We start from the raw sequence: 25,674 nt of genomic DNA, 5'->3' as shown, positions 1-25,674 counted from the left end.
GGTACCAAAAGAATAAACAAACAAAAAAACAACAAAAAACTGAAAAAAAACCACCCCAAAAAGTGTCTAGTAATTTTTTCATTCTATTGTAGGCATTGTGAATGTTACATTGTTCAAAGTGGTGACATAGAGGCAAGTGCAATGAAAGACAGCATAGTCTAATTCTTTACAATATCTCTGGAAGATGCACTTTATGTTGTATGCTGAAAATTTCTAGTGTAATTTTCACAGCTTTCTGAGGTTCTGTGATATGTTATGAAGAAAGGGATACTATAGAGTATCATTCTATAACGTTTAAGTTTTTACAATGATCATATAGCACTTCAGCAATTTGAAAAGAAAATTCAAAAATAGTATCCAATAAACAGACTTTCATTTTTAATATCATTTCCTGAAACCTTAAAGAACATCTTCAAGATCTTCAAAGTCAGTTTCCTGTTGCAACAGCACCTTTTTTGTTTTCTTTAATTTTCACACTTTCTATGGCAGAAGGAAAATGTTAACTGATAAGCTTTCTAATTTTTTAAAAAAGAGGGTTGTTTTTCCACTGCAGTGAGTTGTCATTGGTAGATTATAACATAAGATGCTAAAGCTGGTCTGTCAGGAAATATGTGAACAAATTGACATGTCTTTGTTAAAATATAAAATGTGGAAATTTATCCATATTTCCTCCTTTAAGGAACAAAAGGAGTTCTCCCCTGAGGACTTGAGTTTTTGAGTTTTCTCCAAAGACAGAGGTCCAGACAGTTGGAGAAAGCAGAAGACGCACACATGAAGGAATTGCCCTTATCAGCTTAACATCAGGTGAGCATGGCACTGTGTGTGTGATCTGGGGAATTCTTTGTGGAAGTTCTGGAGATAGGGTAAGCCTATTCATGTTGAGTATTTCAGTCTAGAAAGTCAGTTGCAACACACAGGAAAAGCTGAAACAGACTGCTTCCTGCAATCTTTTTTGCAATAGCCTTCATATCTAAGAACCGAAAACTCCACCTAATTCAAACAGCGAACAGATTTTAAAATGTCAGGGACAGCTGGAGAATGATTCTCTCAAAGTCCTGGGGCTCAAAAATACTTGTCAGCTTGGGACGACAAGGAGAAAGAAGCTGCACTCCAGCTGTTCAAACAGAAATTGTTATCTCCAAAAGCTTTCCTTTTAAAATGGGCCATTCCTCTTCTCCCTGTGATATTGTAAAATATATATTTAGTCCTTGTCCCTGTTCCCTTATACACAGCTCTGAAATGCCTTGGAGTCCGCAGGGTGATGAGTGTCTTTTCTGTGCCAGTGAGGTAACTAGAGGCTGGCAGGCCCTGGGTAGTTTTACAAAAGCGGCTCGTTTTTTCCCTCCTGCTTCTCCAGCCAGCTCTCTGGTGGACCTAGCTCTGTTTCCACTCAACCTCAGCTTCCATGCTGTAAACTGAGCAGCTGTTCTTGCCTCTATCTCTGCAGGATAGTTGAGGATCATTTCACCAGAAAGACCAAGGATCAGCAAGATCAGAGGGTTGGAACTTCCAGTCTCACCCCTTCTCCTGCAAAGAAGAGGAAGAGCTGAAGGCTAGGTTAGTCATTCATGGCCATAACCGATTTGTCATGTCTGTATAAGAAAGCTTCCATAAGAACCCCCATGACAGTGCTGGGGCATTTCTGGGAGGCTGAACACACAGAAGGCAGGGATGCTCCATGCCCCCTCTCCCACACTTGGCCCCGGCATCTCTCCCACCTGATCATTCATACGTATCCTTTCTCATAGCCTTCATAACAAAGGGGAAATACGTTTTCCTGAGTCCTGTGAGCTGAATCCACAGAGAAGGTTGTGGGAATCCTGATTTATAGTTGGTGAATCTGAAGCAAAGGCTACAAGGAGGGATTGCAAATGGGATCTGAAGTGGAGGTGGTCTTGCGGATTGAGCTCTCAATTTGTGAGATCTGAGGCCATGGCCAGGTAGGCAGTGCCAGGTCACATTAAGTCAGACGACATCCATCTGGTGTCTTCTGGAGAACTGCTTGATTGGGTTGCATGGGCACTGAGTGACTGAGTGTTCTGAGAGGGAAGCAGTTTGGCTTTTCCCTGGTACGTCCCCAGCCAGGGAACCTGGTCTATTCCCATGCAACCTTGACGTCTGCGACATAAACCTGTAGCTCTTTCCAATTCTCTCTCTCTCTCTCTCTCTCTCTCTCTCTCTCTCTCTCTCTCTCTCTCTTCCCTCATGCAGTGGTGTGTGGAAAATGCACATGCCTGAGATGAACGTGCTCGTGGGCGTCCTGGCCTGATCCTGGTGCCCGACGCATCTTCCCTTCATAAATTCCCCCACCCCATTTCCCCAGGTTGTTTGAAACTTGTGTGAAGTAGTCTGTAGGAAAGCACCTGCTGCACACTAGGGATTCAACAGATGTTACACACACACATACATGCACACAAGCATGTGTACACACATGCACAAACACACATGCCCGGAGCCTTCCTTTGGCCTTGTTTCTTGGCTCCATCCCTCCTTTGCATTCTCTCTGCCACCTGCACAGCCTGATTCCTGTCTCCTTGCCCCTGGCTAGCAGGACAGCTCCCAGCTTTCCAGTCTGTTCCCTCTGAGCACCCTCTCCCCAAGCACTTGTCCCCCTTTTACACCCAAGTTGCAGCAAAGTCTTGGTGTGGCGCTCTTGGCTGTCACAAGTGGGGCTGACTTCAGGCTATGGGGTTTGCATTCAGCTCCCTTTTCTAAGCAGGCCATGTGGGGCTCTGCCCATGTCCTCATCACTCCTCCTTGGCGCTCTCTCCTTCTCTCTGATGCAGATGCAAATTTCATGAAGTTTTCCCAACTATACTCACCCAGTGTGTTGTCTCTGATGGTGAGGCACCAGCCCTGTGCTTCAGGACTTAAGCAAGGTTGTGTTCTATTTTTTTTCTTTTGGTGGCCTCTGCACTGACATGTATCCCAAGCTCCTCTATTAATGTTTGTTTTGAGACAGGGTCTCACTGAGTGGCTAAGTTGCCCAGGCTGGGCTTGAACTGCAGATCCTCCTGCCTCAGCTTCCCAGATTGGTGAGATTACAGTTGTGCACTACCAGGCCTGGTGATCTATTTTCTACAGGTTCTGTGCCTTCACCTGGATTAGTGTTCTTTGAGAGACTGCCATATACAACTTTAGACCTTCAGAATCTAGCAGGGTACTTCACAGGATCAATAAATCTAGATTATTAAGGAGAAACTTCTGCCTAACTCGCCCTCGGTATCTCTCCTGCTGTTTGTAGCTCTGTCTCCAAGAATTGCTCATTATTTGAATATGAACTTTCCTGTTCATTTACTGTGTGTTAGGCACTGTGGTGCAGTAATGAACAGAGCATTTCTTAAGTCTATTTTGCTTATAGAAACTTTATCTCAATTTGTTTCACAATTACTAGGAAAAAGATAAGGGTGTACTAGGTTTTGAGGAGCTTTGAGTGTTTATAATTTACAGGATGTCTTCAGTAATGATTTATTTATTTAGGTTTTTGACTCAACCTCTGGAGTGCTGGGATTGCAGATGTACATCACAATGTCTGGCTTATGAATATGTAAACCAAATATATGAAATGATGAAAAACATATCATTAACTTGAAAATAATTATATTTGGAACGTTAAAAAATATAAGTACCATTGCAAAATACATATAAATATATTCTAATTAGTTAGCCTCCTGGATTTTTTTCTTTAAAAGCTTGTTCTCTTAGATTTTATTTTTTTTGGCTTCCCTTTCTTTAGATGGAAGTTTTGTAATATTTCCCTATGTACAAGGTAGAAAGATAATTCAGTCTTTCCTTTAACATTATTGATCAACTTTATTATTATTACTGGTAGTTTGCTAAGCATACATTTTTAGATTTCCAGTAATTGGTAAACATTTGGTATTTGGCCATCTAGGAACAAATCTCTACAGATTTTCTTTCATTCAAAAACCGTGAGGACTTGTCCACATTTTTCATGTGCTGATTCTTCTCCAAAACACTCTTTGAGATGGTAACTCTGGTAAAGTGTCTTGTCACCAAGACTCTTATTGAGTGGTTTTTTTTGGAGTTTTAGGTTATTGCTGCTGGTATTAGTGGCTCAATTCCCTGAGAGTTTGGTCTTCCCATTTTGTTTCTAGGACTCTCTCTTCATTAATGAGAAAATCAAACAACCCAAAGAGCCTATTTAGTCTCCGCTTCTGCCCAAAATGAATCATTTCCTCTTAATTAGTTACTACTCTTGGTATAACATAAAGTACAAACTGAATTTTTAGGTTAAAATTTACTTCTCAAATCAGAATGACTCCTACTTGTTGAACTGCTCATCTTTATGGCTTCTGCTTTATATTCCATAACGTTTCAGTTGGATTTTTTTCTCAGCTTTTTAAGAAACAAATTTAATGATGGCCACAATAGATGCCCTGTTTTATAGCCAAGTTGAGACTTAGTAATTTTTCACTTGTTTGATTGATGTGGTCCAAATCCTCTTTTCAAAATGCAAGTAAAAGGTCATCTTCAAGCTTTTTTATTTTCCATTAAGTTTACTAGTACATTTTAGGTATAAAATACAGTTACATTCGTCATTGAGATCTTGTACTTTTACATGATGTGTCTTGGTTCTTATTTTTTTCCCTATTTTCCTGCTCTCCCTTCAAGCCCTCCACCCTTCCCTATTAACAAAGACTTTGTTTTCATTTTTTTCCTTTTCTCATATTTTTTCTTTTCCCTTTTCTTTCCCCTACCTCTCCCACTTCCCCTACTTCTTTAGACCTTTTCTTCCTATTACACAATATCAATTATACATTTTCAAATTATAATATCAAGATTTAGAGGACATTACCACAGATTTTATAGAATTTAAAAGGATATAGAAAGCATATTACAAAAATCTTTTTTGAAATAAATTTGACAACTTCTATGAAGTACCTTGAAGACAAATTAATGAAACTGACTCTGGAAGAAATATAAAATTTGAATAGCACCCATTAAAAAAAGTATATTCCTAGCTTGAAAACCTACCTATATGACAACAGCAGGCTCATATACATTTTTACTGATGAATTATATCAAACATTTAAAGCAAGAAAAAGAAGGAACACTTCTCCGCTCAGTTTAGGAAATCAACATTGTGCTAATACTAAAACTGGATAAAGATAATAGAAAAAAGCATGAACATAGATAAAAATTTGTTTAACAAAACAATTAGAAGTCAGATCTAGCAGTATGTAGAAAGTGGTTTTCTAAATTAATTTTATTGGTACATTTTAGGTATACAATATAATGACATTCATCATTGGAAATTTGCACCTTTACATAATCTCTCTTGGTTCTTATTTTTTCCCTCTTCCCCTGCCCTCTCTTCAACCCCTCCATCCCTCCCTATTTGCAGACTTTGTTTCCATTTTTTATATTAATTCCATTCTCTTCTTTCCTTTTCCCTTCCCCTCCCACTTCCCCTTCCCCTTTGCCCCTTTTCTTTCTATTTTACATTATCTATTATACCTTTTAGTCCTTATTTACACTTTCCATTTCTCACACTAGAGAAACTATTTGGTTTTTACACGCGTGTGTCCTATTTATTTCACTTAAGAGTATCAATGTTAAGTATCATCCATTTAGCTATAAATGCCCCTAATTTTTCATATTTTAAGGCTGAGTAGTACTCCATTTAATTAAAAAAAACACATTTTCTTTATCCAGTCTCCAGTTGATGGCCATTTGGGCTGCTTCCAAGTTTTAGCTATTACAAACTGTGCTGCTATGAACATGAGTGCACATATATCACTGTGGTATGATTCTTTTAATTCTTTGGGGAAGATCCCCAGCAGGGGAATAGCTGGGTCAAATGGGACTTCCAGTCCTAGTTTTTTGAGGTATCTCCATACTGATTTCTACAGTGGTTGCGCCAGTCTACACTCCCACCAACAGTGGAGCAGTGTTTCTCTTTCTCCACAGCCCTGCCAGGATTTACTATTGGTTGATTTCATGATAGCAGCCATTCTTTTTGGGGTGAGGTAGAATCTCAGTGTTGTTTTCATTTGCATCACTTGAAAGACCAGTGATGCTGAACATTTTTTTATATGTTTATTTGCTATTTCTACTTCTTTGTCTGAGAAATATCTGTTCATTTCAGGTGTCCATTTTTGGATTGCGTCTTTAAATTTGGGAAGGCTGATGTTTTTAAGTTCTTTATAGATTCTAGATAGTAGATCTTTGTCTGAGGAAAAGCAGGTGAAAATTTTTTCCCACATTGTGGGTTGTCTCTTCACATTGTTGGTGGTTTCTCTTGCTGTGCAGAAACTTTTTAATAAGAAGAGATCCCACTTGTTGATTGTGCTAGTTCATGGGCAACTGAGGTTTTGTTCATAAAATCTTTTCCTACACCGATGTCTTCAAGAGTTTTACCTAACCACTGTTCCAGCCGGTTCAACATTTCTGTTTTAATATTTAGATCTTTAATCCATTTTGATTTTAGTTTAGTGCAAGGTGAGAGATATAGGTCTAGTTTTAATCTTTGGCAAGTTGAAGCCCAACTTTTCCAGCACCATTTATTAAAGAGGCTATCTTTGCTCCAGTGAGGGTGTTTGGCTCCTTTGCTGAAGATGGTGTGGCTGAGTGTGTCTGGAGTTGTTTCTGCATCTTCTAATCTGTTCCACTGGTCCTCGGGTCTGTTTCTTTGCCAGTACCATGCTGTTGTTATCACAGTAGTTTTGTAGTATAGTTTTAAGTTGGGGGTTGTGATACCTCCTGCCATGTCTCTGTTACCTAGAATTGCTTTTGCTATTCTGGGTCTCTTCTCGTTCCAAATGAATTTTTGGATTGTTTTCTCAAAGTCCATGAAGTATGGTGCTGGGATTTCAATTGGGATTGCATTGAATCTATATAGCAGTTTTGGAAGTATGGCCATTTTTACTATGTTGATTCTTCCTACTCAAAAGCAGGGGGTGTCTTTCCATTTTCTGATATTATCTTCAATTTCTCTTTTCAGAGTGCTATAGTTTTCAGAGAAGAGGTCTTTGATTTCTTTCATTAGGTTGATTCCTAGGTATTTCAGTTTTTTGGATGTTATTGTGAAAGGAATTGTTTGGCCTGTTTCTCTCTCAGTGAGTCTGTGTTCGTGTACAGAAAAGCTATTGATTTTTCTGTGTTGACTTTGTATCCAACTACTTTACTGAATTTGTTATGAAGTTTTGAAGACTTTTGGTGGAGTTTTTGGGGTCTTCTGTATAGAGTATCATGTCGTGTGCAAATAATGACAATTTGACTTCTTCATTTCCTGTCTTTATTCCTTTTATTTCTTTCTCTTGTCTAATTGCTACGGCTAATGTTTCCAAAACTATATTGAATAGGAGTGGTGATAGTGGACATCCTTGTCTTGTTCCTGATTTTAGTGTGAAGGATTTCAGTTTTCAGTTTTTGACCATTTAGTATGATATTGGCTGTTTGTTTTTCATAGATAGCTTTTATCAGATTGAGGTAGAGATTGTCTATTCCAATTTTTTGTAGGATTTTTAATCATAAATGTGTTGGATTTTGTCAAATGCTTTTTCTGCATCTATTGAGATGATCATATGGTTTTTGTCTTTGGCTCTATTGATATAGTGTATTACATTTATTGATTTGCATATGTTGAACCATCCCTGCATCTCTGGGATGAATCCCACTTGATCAGGGTGTAGATGATGTTCTGCATTCTATTTGCAGTATCTTAGTAAGGATTTTTGCATCTATTTTCATTAGTGAGATTGGCCTACAGTTCTCTTTTTTGGTTGGGTCTTTCTCTGTTTTGGGGATCAAGGTGATGCTTGCTTCCAGGAATGAATTTGGGAGTATTGCTTCCCTTTCAATTTCATTAAAGAGTTTAAATAGTAGTGGCAGTAGTTCCTCTTTAAATGTTTTGTAGAATTCACAGTGAAGCCATCAGGACCTGGGCTTTTCTTACGTGGTAAGTTTTAAATTACATTTTCAATTTCATTGATTGATATTGGGTTGTTTAGAATTTTTAGGTCTTCTTTGTTCAATTTTGGTAATTCATACTTATCTAGGAATCTGTCCATTTCTTCTGTGTTTTCCACCTTATTGGCATATAGGTTCTTGAAGTAGGTATTAATGATCCTCGGGATTTTGGCTAGGTCCATTGTAATTTCACCCTTTTCATTCCTAATTGCATGGATTTGGGCCTTTCCTTTCTTTTCTTTCTTTCTTTTTTTTTGATAAGGTTGGCTAAGGGTTTGTCAATTTTGTTTATTCTTTTGAAGAACCAACTCTTGGCTTCATTGATTTTTTGTATTGTTCTCTTAGTCTCCTTTGCATTGATTTCTGCTCTGATCTTTATAATTTCCTCCCTTGTATGAGCTTTGGGTTTGTCCTGCTCTTCTTTTTCTAGAAGCTTGAGGTTTAGCATCAGGTTTTGTAATTGTGCTTGCTCTGTTTTCCTAATATGAGTACCCACTGCTATTAATTTCCCTCATAAGACTGCTTTTATTGTGTCCCACAGATTCTGATATATTGTATTGTCATTGTCATTTAATTGAAGGAACTGTCTGATTTCTTCTTTAATTTCCACTGTGACCCATTGGTTATTCAGAAGTGTGTTGTTCAATTTCCATGTGTTTATGAATTTCTTGCAGTTTCTTTTGCTATTGATCTCCAATTTCATTGCACTATGGTCTGATAATATATAGGGGATAACTTCAATTCCTTTTCATTTACTTAAATATGCTTTATAACTGAGTATGTGGTCTATTTTGGAGAACAATCCCTGTGCAGCTGAAAAGAATGTGTATTTTGATTTTTGTGGGATGGAACATTCTGTAAACATCTGTTAAGTTCATTTGTTCATGCATTTGGTTGAGTTCTAGTATTTCATTGCTCATTTTTTGTCTAGTTCATCTATCTATTTGTGACAGTGAGGTATTGAGGCCCCCACTACTATTGTATTAGTGCTTATTTGATTTTTCATGTCTGTTAGTTTTTTTTAATATAGTTGTGTGCACTAGTGTTTGGTGCATAGATATTTATGATTGTTATCTCTTCCTCTTGGATTGTTCCCTTTACAAGGATGTAGTGTCCTTCTTGCTCTCTCTTAATCAGTGTTGGTTTGAAATCCACTTGATCTGCAAAGTGGATAGCTAATCCTGCTTTTTGAGGGGTTCCCTTCACATGGAATATTGTTTCCCACCCTTTAACCTTCAGTCCATGAGTTTCTTTTTGAATTAAGTGTGTTTCTTATATGCAGTATATTGTTGGATTTTGCTTCTTGACCCATTCTGCCAGTCTATTTCTTTTGATTGGTGAATTGAGACCATTAATATTGATGGTTATAACTGATATGTATTGATTTATTATTTTCACGACTTTTTCTTTTTGTTGGATTCTCCCCCTTTACATTTACTTTCTTGTCAAACCTGATGGATTCATTCTTCTGGGCATCCTTGAGTTGCGATCCTCATTTCCTTTTCCTAGGATATTGCCTAAATATTTTTGGAGTGCTGGTTTGGTATTCATGAAGTTCCTAAGGTGCTCTTTGTCATGAAAGTATTTTATTTCTTCACCAATTTTGAAAGATAGTTTTGCAGGGTACATCAATCTGGGTCAGAGGCTGTTTTCCATTAGGGCTTGGAATACATCACTCCAAGCTCTTTTTGCCTTGAGGATTTGCATTGAGAAGTCTGCTGTGATTCTGATGGGCTTTCCTTTGTATGTGATTTGTTTCTTTTCTCTAACTGCTTGTAGAACTTTGTTCTTCTGTTGGGTTTCTTGAATCTTAACAATTATATGCCTATGTGTAGATTTTTTTTTTTAATCAAGGCTAGTTGGAGTCCTATATGCCTCACTTCTCTGTATGTCAAGCTCTTTTCCCCTGCTTGGGAAGTTTTCTGCCATCACTTCTGTGAACAATTTTTTTATGTCATCTGCACGCTTTCTTGTTTCTTCTTTGACTCCAATCAGTCTTATGTTATTCTTCTTTGCATCATCTAGCAACTGCTGGATTGATTTCTCCTGTTCCCTTACAATTTTAAAGCAATTTTTCTTTATCTGGTCACTAATTGCAATCTTATCTTCTATACCTGAAATTCTGTCCTCACATTGGCTCATTCTGCTGTGTAGACTTTCAGTGGAGTTTTTAATCTCCTGGAAATCTGTTTGCATCTGTTTTATGGATTCCATTTGCTTCCTATGTTGAGATTCCGTCATGTTCCTGAGCTCCTCTCTGGATTTATTAATCAATTCTTGCACTCTGAGTACAATCTCTGCTGTTATCTGAGAAATTATTTCTGATTTCATTTTTTCCAGATCCTCTTTTGCTGCCAATTCAGGGAGTCCAGTGAGTATCAGAGAGTTCCATCTCATTTCCCTTTGGGGTTGCTGTAGGTGATCTGGAAGTCTGGTTTTGAGGCTTATTTATGTGTCTCCTCATCTTGACGGGGTGGTGGTGGTGGTGGTGATGTTACTGGTGCCCGCGCAGCTTACCTCCTCTGTGCTGGGAGTGGTGCTACAGTGGCCTGGAAGCCTCCTCCTCTGCTCTGGGAGTGGTGGCATGTTGACCTGGAAGCCTCCTCTTCTGTGCTGGGAGCACAAAGTGGTTATATTCTAGGGATGGCAGTGTTGGCTCAGCATTGGGAGATCCACCCCCATAAGTCATCATTTTAACAGAAGAAAGGAAAAAGCAATATGATCATATCAGTAGTTGCAGAAAAAGTATTGGACTAAATTCTACAGATCTTCATGGTAAAAGCTATCAGGAGACTAGAAGTAGAACAGAACCTTCTCAAGAGATAAGAGATATGCACTCCATACTTCCAGCAAAAAATGCCTTAAATGAATGGAAAAGATACAATGCTTTCTCCCTAAGGTGGGGAACAAGGGCAGATATGCCTACTCTTCATCTGTCCATTAAACTTTGAAACATAGGCCCAAATCAAAATAGTCTGGCAATAAAAAGAAATAAATAGCATAGGATTGGGAAGGTAGAAGTAAAATCTTTATATGTAGATGAAATGATCATCTACAGAGAAAATACTAAGAAATCTCTAGAAGCCCCTAGAACTTGTATTTGAATTTAGCAGGATTAGAAGCCACAAGGTATATATAAAAATTCAGGTCTATGTATACTTGCTATAAATGAAGGATTGGATATTGAAAAGGTTTTTTAGGAGTACAAATGACCTAGAAAAGTAAAAGGAAAAAAAAATAACAGAGTTGGAAGGCATTTATTACCTAATTTTAAGACTTCCTCTAAAGCTACAGTAATCAAAGCAATGTTGGCGTAAGGAAAGACATACAGATCAGTGGAATAAAACAGAGAACCTAGAAATAGAACCACACATATATGGTCCACTGATTTTTGAAGGATTACTTAGCATTAACATTTTGTAGAACATAAACTCAATTCAAAAGCAGAGGAAAAGCTAGTGTTTTCAGCAAATGATACTAGAACACCTGGTATCTGTATGTAAAAAATTAACCTCAACCCTTTATTTCCATACATAAAAATAACTTGAAAGGATCTATGAACCTAAATATGAAAGACTAAAACTATAAAACTTTAAGAAGAAATTACAAGGGAAAATGTTCATGAATTTAGGGTAGGCAAGAATTTCCTAGGGTACAAAAAACATGATGTATAAAAGAAAAAAAATTGACAAATGAGAGTCCATCAAAATTTAGAACTTTAAAAGACATTGTTAAGAAAATGAAAAGTAGTCCTTAAACAGACCATATTTACAATGCATATAACCTATGATGAGAATATATAAAGAACTCTTACAGCTCATTAATAGACAACCCAATTAAAAAGTAGGCACAAGAAGGTGATAAATGGCCAGTACAGCACAAGGAAAGGTGTGCAACACTAGAATCAGAAAAATACTAATCAGTACAATAAATCCTCTTTCCAAAATGGAAGTAAAAGGTTAACTTCGAGCTTTGTCACAAATGCCATTCTCTTTGCAAAAATGAGGAGAAGGAAGAGGAGGGAGGAGGTGGAAAAAGAAGAGGAGCAGGAGGAAGGAGAGGAGGAGGCACGGGGGCAGGAGGAGTTGCATCATTGTATTAGCTGAGTCATCAAGTATATTTCGAATAGAACTTTCATTTTGATGAAGTCCCTTTAAGATCAATGATAAACAATGATAAATGTCTGATGATTGGAAACATTTTCCACATTTCATTTCAAACCTTATTTCTCCCCATGTATCACTCACTTCTGAGGTTTGGTGCCATGGAGAATCTGTAAGGCAACCACCTCTGGGCCTGAACCTTTTAGTCAGTGACAGTGGGTCCACAGCTTGGGTGGTAGCAGCGTTTCTGGAAGCAATTCCTATACCAGAGCCACCAGTAGTTACTCAATACACTGAAACACTCAACCACTTATGCAACAGGACAGATGCTGAGGTCAGTCATCCTGTAGCACCATCTCCAAAATGCCCTTGCTCCACCACCAGACAGGTCAGAGAAGGGACCCCGGAAGTGAGGCCCTGGATTGACCTCACTGGGCTCACAGTCTGCCTGAGGGGAAAGGCACATGTTAGCCCTATTCTGACCAAGAAGAACGGGAGAACTTAGCCTAGTGCTTCTCAGAGTGAGATCTGTGAATGAGCAACATCAGAATCACCTGAAATCTGTAAGGATGCAGAGTCTTGGGCCCTGTCCCAGACCTGCTAAATCAGAACTGAGAAGATCTTATGATGGTTTTGATGCATACTGAAGTCTGGAAAACGATTGTTTTAGAATTATGCAATCCAATATGGTAGCCACTTGGTATATGTGGCTATCAAAGATAATTAAAAGGAAATAGAATGAAAAATTTCTGGTGCTCAGTAGCCACATGCAGAAAGTAGCTATCAGAGTGGACAATGTCCACCTATTGGACAATGCTGCTTTAGTAGGACATAAGTCCTCCAGGTTGATCCCTATCTGTGACTCTCTCCCAGTTAGGGCCCAGTTACATATGTTAACTATGGGGTTTATCATATGTGTCAACATTATTTGCTTACATGTGTACTTCTCCATCTATAAACTGATGAGTTCCAGGCTCTGGTGCTATTCATCTTTATAACCACAGAGCAGGGCCACGAGTCTAGTGCATATTGGTTGTCAAGTAAATATGAATACAATAAACAAATGAGTTATGAAAAGAAAGTACTTTTATCAAAGGATGGAGACATTTTGACAAGTTTCTCCTGTCATGTCTAATATGTGTGTTTATCTTAAATCATGTAAGAATGAACTAAATTTATTACAGATGCCTTAATTTTGGGGAGACCAATGCACATTGATTTGATGAAGGTCCTGGCCTCACTTTTAGTCCAAAGGGTAAATGGGAAGTCTTCTATTTATTGTCTACAACTATTTTGGAAATCTTTCTGTCTTTTGGTGAGAGGTTACTCTGGAAATAAATAACACAGGCGGGGAAAAGCATTGATGATAATGCCATTCACTCAATAACACTAAGAGCCAAATTATTCCACCTACTTAAATCATTTTTATCTAGCTCATGAAAAGAAGATAATTTAATTTCAGGAGATTGGAAGCATTGATTGAGCTGCGAGCCCCTAGGGCATTTATTAGACAAATGAGACCAATGAAAAAGAAATGTATTTTTCATCTTTAATTTCCATAAAAGATTTATAGCCAAACCTGGGAGAGTTGGTCTTTAGAAATGCAACATTTCCCCCCAAATTTGACACCCACAGGACATTGCACTTGGAGACGCAGCACAGAAGCTGCCCAAAGGGGGCCTTGGGTGTCATCACCTCTCAGCGTGGCTGCAGAATTTGTTCCTAAGCTAGAGACTGAAAAGCCAGGGAATGGCCAGAGCTCAGGCCTATTGATTCCGAATTGCAGAGACCTTCACATTTTAATAATAGGCATTATTAGAGGGTATATCAGCTACACATGATTTTCCCCTCCAGGATGAAAGATATTTAAAAAAATTAAATTCAGTTTTAATAAATGTCTCAATTTGGGCTCAGTGGAGATGAGATCAGAGGAGAATTTTTCTCTGGGAGTTCTGGCCTTTACCCAGTTTGCATGGCCAGGAATAGACAGACTCCTCCCACACTGATCCGGCCATGTCTTCCTGGCAGTCTCCTCCATCCAGCATGCAAGGACATTTATTTACTTGCATTTGCTTGCACCAAAATTGCCCCGAGTGGGGCAGGGGGGTGCTGTCTTGGGGGTAGGGAGGAGAATCTCCTGCTTCTGCTGACTTCAAAGAGGGAGGCTGCGATGGGCAGGCTGAGGGAGGCTCTCGGTCAATACTGCTCATGTGGCCTCTTCACTCCCGGCCTCTTCCAGTATGTTTAGGCTCTTCTTGCACCTGGAGTCCTTGGCCAACACCTTCCCTCATTTTTGCCTGGCTATTTCACTATTGCCCTACTCTGAAAAAGGGGGAGAGAGGCCTGGAAGTAAGAACCAAGGCTGATTTAGCTCCATTTCCAGAAAGTATGCCCATCCCTGATCTCAGAAACAGGAGACTGGGCCATTCATAGGGGCAGAAGGGAGGTAGTTGACCAAGTAGGGATGTCTAGGAACTGACAGAGCCCAGCTCTGCCTCTTGGAAGCGGTAACTGGTCTCCATGAGCCTCCGTTTCTCTGTCTGTAAATAGTAACACAGTATAAATATAACGGGATGCCTTTCTTCCTTCCTCAAGTAAAATATCCCCATGGTTTCCCGCAAGTCTGTCAGGAAGCCGTAAGCCACACTGAGCTTTCTGGCCATTGAGCCATGTCTAATTCCTCCCTCTGCCCAGTTATATATCTTCAGTGTGGACACAGAGCCCCATGCACAGTGAATCTTCATAGCCACCGCAGGCCCTCAGTGCAGCCTCTGACTGACCCTGCCCAGCCCTTTGTGGGCTTCCGAGGAGGGTACTGAACCCTGGCAGAGTCCCCATCCACAAGCACAAACCACACACACACACACACACACACACACACACACACACACACACACACACCCTGATATTTTGGACCTCATCCAAATTAAAACTTTTGCTCTGTGGAAGTCCATGTGAAGATGATAAGATAAGCTCCCACTCTTGGAGAAAATATTGGCAAGCCACGTGTCCGAAGGAGTTAATATCTGAAATATATGAAGAACTCTCAAAGCTCAATAGTCAAAATGCAATCCCATTAAAAACCAGGTATAAGACATGAAGACAAATTGCACCTAGGAAAATCCATGGTTGGGAAGTAAGCACATGAAAATGTTCAACCTTGACAGCCACTGGTGCTAAAAATACTACACAAATGCACATAGCACTTTTGTTTAAGAGTGAAATCCCAAGTTGGCCAGAGGTACTTCAACAGGGGAATGGCTCACCAGACAGGGATGCACGAAAACTGTGGATTGGTACTCAGCTGCCCAAAGAAGGGAACTATCAACACAACTGTAACCTCTCCAGAGAAATATGCCAAGGTAAAAAATAGCAGCACACTACAACATTCTATGCATTCTATGTGAATAAGATTTTTTTTTTTTACGTACCAGGGATCGAACTCAGGTCCTTGCGCTTGCGAGGCAGGTGGCAGAACCACTGAGCTAAATCCCCAGCCCTAATAAGATTTTTTTGAAGAATAACATTTTAGAAATTTTAGAGAGAACTGAGTTGGGGTGTGAAAGGAGGTAGGTGAATTTACAAAAGAGCAGGAGAGAGATCTCTGGTGTTTGAAATGTTCAGCACCTTGATTGGTGATGGATGCATGAATTTAAAGGGATAAAATTGCACAGAACTACACACACACACACACACACACACACACACACACCACACATGAGTACAGGTGAGACTGGAGAAGTCTAAATAGGATGAATGATCATATATTGGTTATGATATGCTATAGTTTTGAAAAATGTTACATGGGGGTAACTAGGTAATGTATCCCTGGAATCTCAGGGTAACCAATTAGTAGTCAATAAAGACATATTTATTGTAACATAGTCTCTACAGACTACTGCTTATAATTGCATGGGAACATATGATTATCTCAATAAAAATTTTAATTCTAGAAAAAGTACCCAGCCCCCTGGACTATTGTTTGGATGGCCCTATCAAGACACTGGCTACTTCAAGGGCAGAGGCCCCTGCACCCATCGTTTGTAACAACAAAAGAGGCCGGGCTGGTGGCTTTCTTGGGAAGGTTTGCAGGTAAGGGCTTTGCAGCTGCCCAGCCCCAGGCCTTTTGGATACTGCTGCCCAATATTAAACTCCTTTTCTTTCCCAAAGAAAATGAAACAACAAGTTTCTCCCTACTTGGTGTCTGCTACATTATTTTTTGTTTTCTAGGTCCTTGTGGAAGGAGAAAATACCAAGTTTGATAAGTTTCATGGACTATACCAGAAAACTCCAATGACTGAGCCCTCTGGCTCTGACAGCTGTTAGTGGAGAGCCCCCTAGCGGTCATCTGTCTGGTCTGCAGCTTCCCACAAGGCTCCTGGAGCATGAGCACCCTGTTAGGGACTCAGGTAAGAAATAACTTAGAAACCTTTCCAGGGCGGGTCCCGCATAAGCCCACCTGTCGATGGAGTAGAGTGGGCCACTGGGATCCACCACCGGTAGGGCCTCACTGGATGAGTTTGTTCACAGCACCTGGGTTTTGAGTGAGCAGATCCTACAGTTGTCTGGTTGGGCACACACAGAGGCTGGGGCATTCAACTAATTTCCTATAGTTGGGGAACAGAATGGAAATTCAAGTCCACAGAGTGTGCGGCTGCAGAGATGGGAGGTATTTATTCACCAAGTTGGGCATGAGCTGTCTCATCTTGGAAATCAACATCTGACGGGATGAATGGAAATTCTCGAGTACTGCATTGGTTGGACTAGAGCAGAGTTTACCATCACTGGAAATATACACTGCAAAAGACCTGCCAGGGACAGGTAGGGTGGAGTGGAGGAACCTACTTTAGTCAAAAGGGCAAATAAAGGATTCTGGTCCAGAAAAGAACTGCTGTTCCAGAAAATCATCTAAGTACTGCTGAAGAGGCTTCACCATCCTCAGTCTATTTTGGTGCATTTGGGGACTGTCACCATCATCCCAAGATGCTATTTTGGCCACAGGAAGCCAGATGGGCCTGGTGAAGGACAGAGAGATGGTAGTGTTAGAAGGGAGCTTGTGAGTCACTTGAAATTTCCTTAGGAAGAGTTTAGAGGGCTCCAGTAAAGGAAGCCCCCGGAGGTGGTGTTTTCCAACAGCTTTGGGAGTGGCTGGCTGCATCTGGTGCTGTATGTGTGGGCCAGAGTTTGGTCTTATTATGCTGGATGAATCATAATTAGTATGGTCTAGTTTGGAAGCTGAGACCCAATCGCTTATGAACTTTAGTGCCCAAGTGTTCTGGAATGACGTTTTTAAAGGGAAGCACTCAGTGAGTACCATGCCCTACTAAGTGCAAGGATTCTGTGGAAATCTGAAACAGAAATGTCAGCTGTGCTTTCTGCCGCCAGAATCTTACAAGGGAGTTGAGAATATGCATCCTGTGCAAAAGCAAAGCTGACTAGAGGCACAGGCAGGTAGAAACAGCTGATGAACACAGCAGAGCTGGATGAGGGATCACACATACAGAATGGCCAGGGAGGGAGGGATGGTCAGTAATAGGATAGAGAGGAATTACTAAGATGAGAAGGAATAGAACTGCCAAGATAGAAAATTGCTTCAGCAAAGGTTCAGAGGCAGTAGACCAGTTAGGAACTACATTGGCTAACAGGGACAGAAGCCCTGCCTGGTGGATTCATCTGTTATTTTTCTCTTAAAACCTGGCACCTTGAAGTAGGTAACCCAGGATGTGTCAGTGGCTTCATGATGCCATAATGCCACTTCTCTCCTACCGTCTTTCTGCTCATTCTTCCTGGGTACATGGCTTTGATCCTAAAGGATTTTAGCCTTGTCTTTTATTCACAAGATGGTTAGTCATTCTATCTTGGCATAGGGGTTGGAGGACAAAGGACAAAGGCAGGCACCTCTGGAGCCTGCTTTTTTGTAGAAAGCCTCCCTCCAAACATCATCCAGAGATTTCTGCACACTCCCAGAATTTGTTACTTGGCTGCTCCCCTTCCCACTAACTAGAAGGACTAGCCGTGCACTTTGCCACCCAGAACAAAACAGAGGCTCTGTTGGCAAAGACATGTCACAGCCTGGATGGTGTTCAGGACAGGTTGGAACATGCAAGGGAGACTGGGAGACTAAAATCTGAGTTGAGGGCAGTCTGCGCAGGTTTCTGTGTGGGGCAGTAAATCATTTGTTGACTCTGTAAATGTCTTTATGCCCCCAAAGTGGTACAGAACATACGGGGTATGTCTAGTTGACCAGAAGCTTTGGATGGTCCCCACTGTATCCTCTCCCCTTCAGCTGGGAGGTGTCCTCAAGGGTCTGCAGGGTGCACCTGCCTTGGGCAAGCACCTCACAGTCTCTTGGGATTTGGGTATCCTGAGTCTGACATGGTCTAGGTTTACTGATGCCCAGACCATAGCTTCCTGCAGTATTTCTCGTCTTTATATGTACAACTCGTGGCTGGTGAGAGACTTTTTAGATACACTCATGAATAAATGTATTTCCATGATCTCTGTGCTACCATGACCACGAAGCCTGCTGCCCTCATGCTGTGGTGTTAAGAGGCTGGCCATCGTCACCCATCCTACTTCTTCTGCTCCCATTTTTTATTCATGATATAATTTTAGTCTGTGCATTTATGAAAATCATCTTGTTAATCTAACATCATAAAGTCATAAGCAGAAGTATTTAAACCTTGATCCTGAGAAGAGCAATGGGTTTATGCTGAGTAGCCCATCCTACTGTACTAGGCTGCTGAGTTGGTTTGCTGTAACGTGATTGTTAGGTGGATATTTTAGTCTGTTTAGGCAGCTATAACAAACTACCACAGACCAGGTGCCTTGGACAACAGAAATTTATTTCTCACAGTTCTGGAGTCTAGCAGACTGAAACCAGAATGCTAGCTAGTATGCCTGACTTCTAGTGAGGGCTCTCTTCTCATTTGCGGACTTCTTGGCAGAAGACAGCAAGAGCTCTATGGGATCTCTTTTATTAGAACATGGATTCCATTCATACAGGCTCCTCTGCAATCATGCTGACTGCGCCCATTCTGACAACAGCTACAGTGTTCTGTCTGGTGTGGCCAGCAGGTGAGCATGAGCTCTTGGGGCCGTGGGATAAAACTGGGTGGAAGGGGCTTCAGTGCTTGATGGCTGCTATGGGCGTGGTGGCAGCTTCCTGCAGATTTGGACTCCTATTCCCCTTTTTGCAATTCCAGTTTGTATAACAACTTGGTCATGCCATTCTAAATCATACCAATACCTAAAATGGTTTCTGCTTTCATCGGTGGAAATTGACGGATATAGGCACAGTTAGGCCTGCTGCTCTGAAACCTTATAATCAGGAAGCAAGAAATCAAGCACAGAAGAGGCTACGTTGGTGTCTGGGCCAGTATAAAATAAGGCAACCTTAAGATAGTCTACAAGGTGGTGACCTGGTGGTTTTAAACCCTGCTAAGGAGGATTCCTCTTGGCATGGGCTGCTGAAGTTCCTGAACTGCTAATGAAGGAGAGGCTGAGGAGCTGGGGCCAATCTACCAGCTCCTCATTTGGTTTAATGTTCTTTTGTCAACCCACTGGGATACTTAAAGATTAAAAAAATGACCCCCAGATTATCATTTTGCACTAACCTCCTCAAATCATGTTGTTGATTTTAGCTCTTGGGCTGATCTTGTAGTCCTTCCTCTCTTTAAAATTATCTTTCTGTCTTTCTGGGATGCTTCTCTAAATTTTTATTCTAATTCTTTTCTTTGAATCTTTTATTGTTGCTATAATGTTTTAAAGCTCCCAGGCCTTTCCCATGCCCTGAAGAATACTTTTCTTATGGCATATTTTTTATGTATGCAATATTTTCATTGATGCGTTTGAGAATGTTAACGATAGTTTCTTGAAGTTTTCTCTTGGTTTTGCATTTTCTCTTTTGAGTTTTTCCCTCTGTTTTGTGAGGACTTATATTAGTTACTTTCTGACTGCTGAAATAATAACTGACACTCATAACTGAAAGAAAGGTCTATTTTGGCTCATAGATTTCAGTGGGTTCAGTCCATGGTTGACTGTATCCAAAGCAGAAACAGTACAGTGAAAGTGCATGGCAAAGAAAGCTGCTCACTCCACAGTGACTAGCAAGCAAGGAGAATGAGAGCAGCTGGAATGAGAACACACCCATTGAAGTTATGCCCTCAGTCACTCACCCCTTTCAATCAGGCCCCACTTATAAATGTGAAAGTTTTGGGAAACATTTTTGGTCTAAATCATAGAATTTTACCCTGGCCACCAAAAGGCTCATCTGCATATCTTTATGGAAACTGCATTTAATCCATCCCTAAGAGTTGCCAAAGTCTTAACATTCCCAGCATTGCTGAAAAGTTCAAGCCCAAAGTCTCCTCTGAGACTCAAGACAAACTCTTAGCTGTGAGCATCTGTAAAAATAAAAAAGAAAGTTAAACACTTCTGACATACCCTGGCACAGAACAAACATTCCCAGTCCAAAAGGGAAGACTAGGGGAATAGACAGAAATCAGACCAAAGCAAGACAACCCCAGCAGAGTAATCATTAAATCCTGTATAGGGCAGGTTGTGGTGAAATGTGAGTTGCAAAAGGCCTGGGCAGCCCTCCTTTCTTGGAGAGGCTCTACTCACAACCTGCAGCTTTTGTCAGCACGTGCTCCACGTTCTTGGCTTCTCCAGCTTCCTGGGGTCCCCACCCCACTTTTGGCTTCACTCTCACAGATTCATGCACTGTCCTTTCATGGGCTCTGATAGGGACTGTGAGCCTGTCACATATTTTTGCCTACTCTCACAGGCCTTGTTTTGAAATTTGGGCAGAAATCTCTGTGACCCCATAACTCTTGCATTGCGGATGCCTGAAAAACAAACACCATATAGATGATGTCAAGATCTGCTGCCAGTTTGAGCAGTAGCAGTTTGAGCCCTCTTGGATCATGACTACAGTGACCTCTGAATACATAGATGGCTGAATTCAGGGATACACTTCCCTGGTAGCCCTGAATAAGCTGGTGTCCCAGGGATTCTCTTCTCAAATGAAAGATTTACTGTTTTGCATCCTTGAGACAGCAATGGGTGAGGTCTTGCTGATTTCTGAAATGCTGTCAAGGAATGTTTATTCATGTCCCTGTACAAAACACTTGACTTCCTTTTAATGCTAATCTTTTCAGCAACCATGTTCTCCTTTGCCACAATTGTGCAAGTGCTTCCTTTCTTGGGAACCTCAAATTTTACAAATCATTCAGGCGCCATTTGGTCTTGATTTTGACTATAGATTTTGCTAAGAGCAGCCAGTAGTACCCATGCCACAGCCTAAACATTGGGCTGGCTTGAAATTTCATTTGCCAGATTAATTAGTCCATAGCTCTTAAATTCAGACTCGCACAAAGCCTCAGGGCATAGGCAAAACGTTGACAAATTTTCTGTCAGACTATAACACAGACAGCCTGTAGTCCAACTGTCAGTAGAGTCAGTCCTTGTAACTGAAACCTGAACATTCATGTCAGCATTCTGTTCTTCTGAGCTCTGACCAGTATCACACATCAAGCACTGCTCACAACATTCTAGGTCTTCTCTAGCCCATATCTCTAGACCTTTCCAATCTCCTTCTGCAAACTATTTCCAAAGGCATCTGAACCAGAAAGTAGGTACAATCACAGCAATGACCCCACTCCCCACACCAATTTTCTGTATTAGGTACTCTCTTGTTGCTAAGACAAAATATATGAGACCTCCAACCTGAAGGAGGAAAGGTTTATTTTGGCTCACAGTTTCAGTGGGTTCAGTCCATGGTCAGCTGGCCCCAAGGCAGCAACAGCATGGTAAAGGACAGGTGCTCACCTCATGGTGGCTGGAAGCAGACAGCATGAGGAGCCAAAGATGAGGATACATCTTTCTAAGTCACGCCCCCGGTGATCTCCTTCTGATCAGGCCTTACCTCCACATGTGAGAGTTTTACAGAACATTTTAGCTCTAAACCACAAGAGGACTCAATATTTTATGTTAACAGTAAAAACAGATGCATTTCGTTTGGAAAAGACAAAGGATCCCCCTCCCCCAAGTAAGAGAGAATAAAGAGAAGAGAAAAAATAGAAATGTTGTAAGAGAAAAACAAGCAACACTGAAGAAGCTCAAGTGAGATGAACCTCATCTCTGAAAAGTAAGAGAATTTGTTCCTCAGATTTCAAGGTATTGTAAGGGCAAGAGCTAAGGATGAGAAAGAAACATTTGGAATATCTGCAATGCAGGAATCAACAAAGGCTGAAAGCACTGCCTACCTGAAGTCCAAGAGCCTAAGGAAATGGCTGGCCCCATCAGGTTCGTCTGATGGCCTTGTCTAGTTAGTCTTGGCTGGGTGAGGTGCAGTCAAAGAGGTACCTGCTGCAGGATAAGGGTCTGGGGTAAAGAAAGGGGCACAGAGAGAGAGGGAAGGAGGGAGCACTCAGGGGTCAAAAGGTGCATAGGGCCAGGCCAGGAGACCAGTTACAGGTCTGCACAGGAAGCAAAAGACAGAAGTCTAGGGGGATGAAGGAGCCGCTGTTGAGAACCAGTGACCCTAAAGTTTATGAGATGGTCTGTTCTTCAGTCCTGAAGGCACAAAACAGGTCACAGGAATGCAGAAGAGCAAAGAAATGCAAAAGCAATTTGGCACTTAGAGTCAGGAGATCTGGATGCAAGTCCTGGCGTGGCGAGGCCCTCTTCCTGGCTAGGAGACAAAGATCTTGAATTTTGATTTGCAACACCCTTTTGACTTCACAATCATCAATTCTAGAATAGATTTCAAAGAGGGAAAGTTCTTTTACAACGTAGAGCACTGGTCCAACGAAGAGACCCCTTGCCTGGTAGCTCACCTAGAAAAACCCCTGAGATATAAAACACCCGGTAAGGCCTCGCCTGCCGCAAAACCTGCTCTCCAAGGAAAAAATGTCCACCATTACATCATGCCGTTGGTCTCTCCCACTCGCGCGCTCTTGCGGGCTATCACCACCAGATGGCACTGTGGGGCTAGGATCGAGCACATTCCCCAGTCTGGAGATCCTGGGAAAGCCTGACCTGAATCTCAAAACTTCACTAATCACCACTTTTGATTCAAAAGTAAAACAGCAGAAAAATAAGGCGCATCCCAACGAGGCCAGAGAATAGCATCTCACCGAACTGCGTGGCCCGCGGGCAAGTCATCGGTGGTTTTCTAAAGTTTGATTTCAAGAAAACGACTCCCAAAGGCGAAGAAGTGGGGCGCGCGCCGGCCCGGCGTCCCCCCCGCAGCCCCAACGCGGGCTTCTCGCTGCAGCAGCGAGGGGCTGGATGCGGCGCGCGGAGGTGGCGGCTCCGGGGCCCACGCAGCGTCTGTCTGCGCAGTGCCCAGATGGCTGGGGCTGCAGGGGCCTCCAGAAACCTGCGACTTGCCCGCATTTCCCCAACTCTGGCCCCGCCACCCCAGCTCCCGGGCTGCAGCACCTGCTGCAGGCTGCAGCCACCCGCTCCGCCCGAGGGGCGGTGCGCTTGGATTTCAAGGTGGCCCGAAGACGTCCTAGGTTGGGAGGCCCAGTCGCTGGCGCCCGCCTGTTTACGGACTCCAGGGCCCCGAGAGGCCGGGATGTGTGCCCCATGGTCATGCTGGGGGACAGTGGGGCTCACAGCCAGCACAAGCCCCGCGAGTCTGGGCGGTGCGTGCGCCCCTGGGCAGTTGGGCTCCAGGCCTCGGAGGCGCCGCAGAGAAGGAGCCCGCTGGCTCCGGGGGCGCACACCAAAGGCCTGAGCCCTGGGCCTTCGCACCCCAGGCCCCTGGGGGCTCTTTCTGGGCCCAGCGGCCCTGTCCTCCGCGCCCAGACCCGGGGGCCAGGTCTGCCTCCAGCGCCTGCTCCCTGAGTCCGCCAAGGTCGCCCGCTCCCGCGCAGCTGGGTCGCTCAGGAAGAGGCTGATGAGTGTTTCATTGAGATCCCCCGGCGGTCAATCTGAAGGCAGTTTCCGAGGCAGGAGGCTTTAAGGCTCCGAAGGTGTGGGGCGGCCCTTCCCCGACCGTGCTAATTACCGACCCCGGAGGGGAGTTGGGCTTCTCTCTCCAGGGCGATATCTGGGTCTCCTTAGGCCTCGTTTTGATCTCCAGGCCTGGGGCGAGGAGAGAAAGGGCGGGAGGGGAAAGGCGCGCATCCGATTGAATCGCCTTCGCGGAGAGCCTGCCCGGCTCAGCCTGGAGAAGTAGAGGTGTCACATCCGTCATCCCTGCCCCGTAGGGAATCCGGGGGGCTCTGGACCTGGGACTCAAACCCGGGGAGAGCTGCTGAATCCAAGCAAGGACCCGGCCGGCTGGTGGAAACTGAGGGCCTGTGCAGGGTCTGGGGCAGGAGGTGAGAAGGTCAGAACTAGGGAGAGGGGAAAAAACGCCTGGCCCCAGGAGAGGCTCAAAGAGGGCTGGGAAGTCTGAACTCGGGAGGGGCAAACCCCTCAGACCACCCGTCACACAGGTGGGCCACTGTGTGTCAGAGGCTGGTATTTTCTGAAATGCCCCCTGCTATAAAAATGGGAAAATCACCCTCTAGAGAAGGATACTGTTTTTTCTCTTGGGGGGGGGGGTTTTCTATCCAGGTCTTTTGCTATATAGATCTTTTTACATAGCTGTATGTTTACACTAATACAGGCATCTGGTATTATGTTAAATATTGTACATTGAGATATTTTAAAAATATGATTTTTTGTTATAAATGGTAGTATACGTCTTTGCAAAATTTTGGAAAATAAAGAAATATTCTAAATACGCTGGAATACTTTTGGTGTGTTTCCTTAAACTATTTCTTTTTCTGTGCATGTTTAATTTCCTTGAGACCATGCGCAATGTATTAATATTTAAATATAGTTGTCGAACGGATAGCTAGAAGACTGTGTGGGAAAGCTTACTTCTTCTCAAGGTGGAAACATCTCCAGGTTTCTTCACCTCACTCTTCAACTGCCACTGCAACACTTGATAGGAACAAAGCCAGTGAAAGGTAAGGACTCAGCATTCGGCAGCTGCATCCCCAAAGTCCTCCTCCGGTATTGTCCCTGCCCCCAGCTTCCCACATCCTCCTTTCCCTGTTATGACAGGGGCCCAAGGGAGTGGAGCCTCTTGTTTGTCACCTGCTCAGAACCTCTCTGCAGAGTCCCTTGGTGGTGGATCTCATTCTTTTTAGCATCTCACTCAGAGCACTCATTAAATTAATTTTACATCTGCTACAAAGAGTAAATATCAGGCCCACATTAGTTTTCCTCTGAGACATTAAGTGCAGAAAGAACATGGCTCCACATCTCCAGAATTTTTAAGAGAAGGTGTTTGTGAACCAAGAATTTTTGTCCTATGTCAATTTTTCTTCCACTTTTAAAGGCAACAGAAAGATATTTTCATTAAATAAGAAAATGTGCCACCTGCTATATTTCTTGGGGAAAAAGAAGGGGGAGGATTTCCATTTCTGGCTGTGAAGGAGTAGTTTGTATCAGAATAACCCTTGTGCTAGAGAACTGTGAAAGCTGAATAAAGTAAAATATGAAACAATAGCCTGAGAGCATCAAAGAGAAATCAAGGTTGCTGGACCTGAAGGGTCAAGATGCTAGGAAGGAGAGAAATGCACTGAGGTGAGTCCTTTACAGCTCTTCTTGTCCCCTGGGATAGCTT

At 42.3% G+C, this 25,674-nt stretch overlaps 1 long non-coding RNA gene across 2 annotated transcripts in view; it reads left to right on the top strand.

The window, feature by feature from the left end:
* LOC110349783 (uncharacterized) overlaps positions 1-24,731 on the top strand; it is a 135,332-nt gene extending 110,601 nt beyond the window's left edge. Inside the window, exons 6-10 of one of the 2 annotated variants that reach the window (XR_015439301.1) lie at positions 680-804; positions 1,448-1,557; positions 15,992-16,130; positions 16,269-16,447; positions 19,044-24,731. This is a non-coding gene — a long non-coding RNA (uncharacterized LOC110349783). Of the gene's footprint in view, positions 1-679; positions 805-1,447; positions 1,558-15,991; positions 16,131-16,268 lie in introns of both variants that reach the window. The other variant, XR_002396029.2, reaches the window with a different exon arrangement.
* Positions 24,732-25,674: the final 943 nt, after the last annotated feature.

Source organism: Heterocephalus glaber, unplaced genomic scaffold (assembly GCF_053883595.1).
Source record: "Heterocephalus glaber isolate CG9 unplaced genomic scaffold, H.glaber_assembly_v1.0 deba00001472, whole genome shotgun sequence".
Classification (NCBI taxonomy): Eukaryota; Metazoa; Chordata; class Mammalia; order Rodentia; family Bathyergidae; genus Heterocephalus; species Heterocephalus glaber.
The sequence above is the reverse complement of the archived record's forward strand: the minus strand, read 5'-3'. Positions and strand labels throughout refer to the sequence as shown.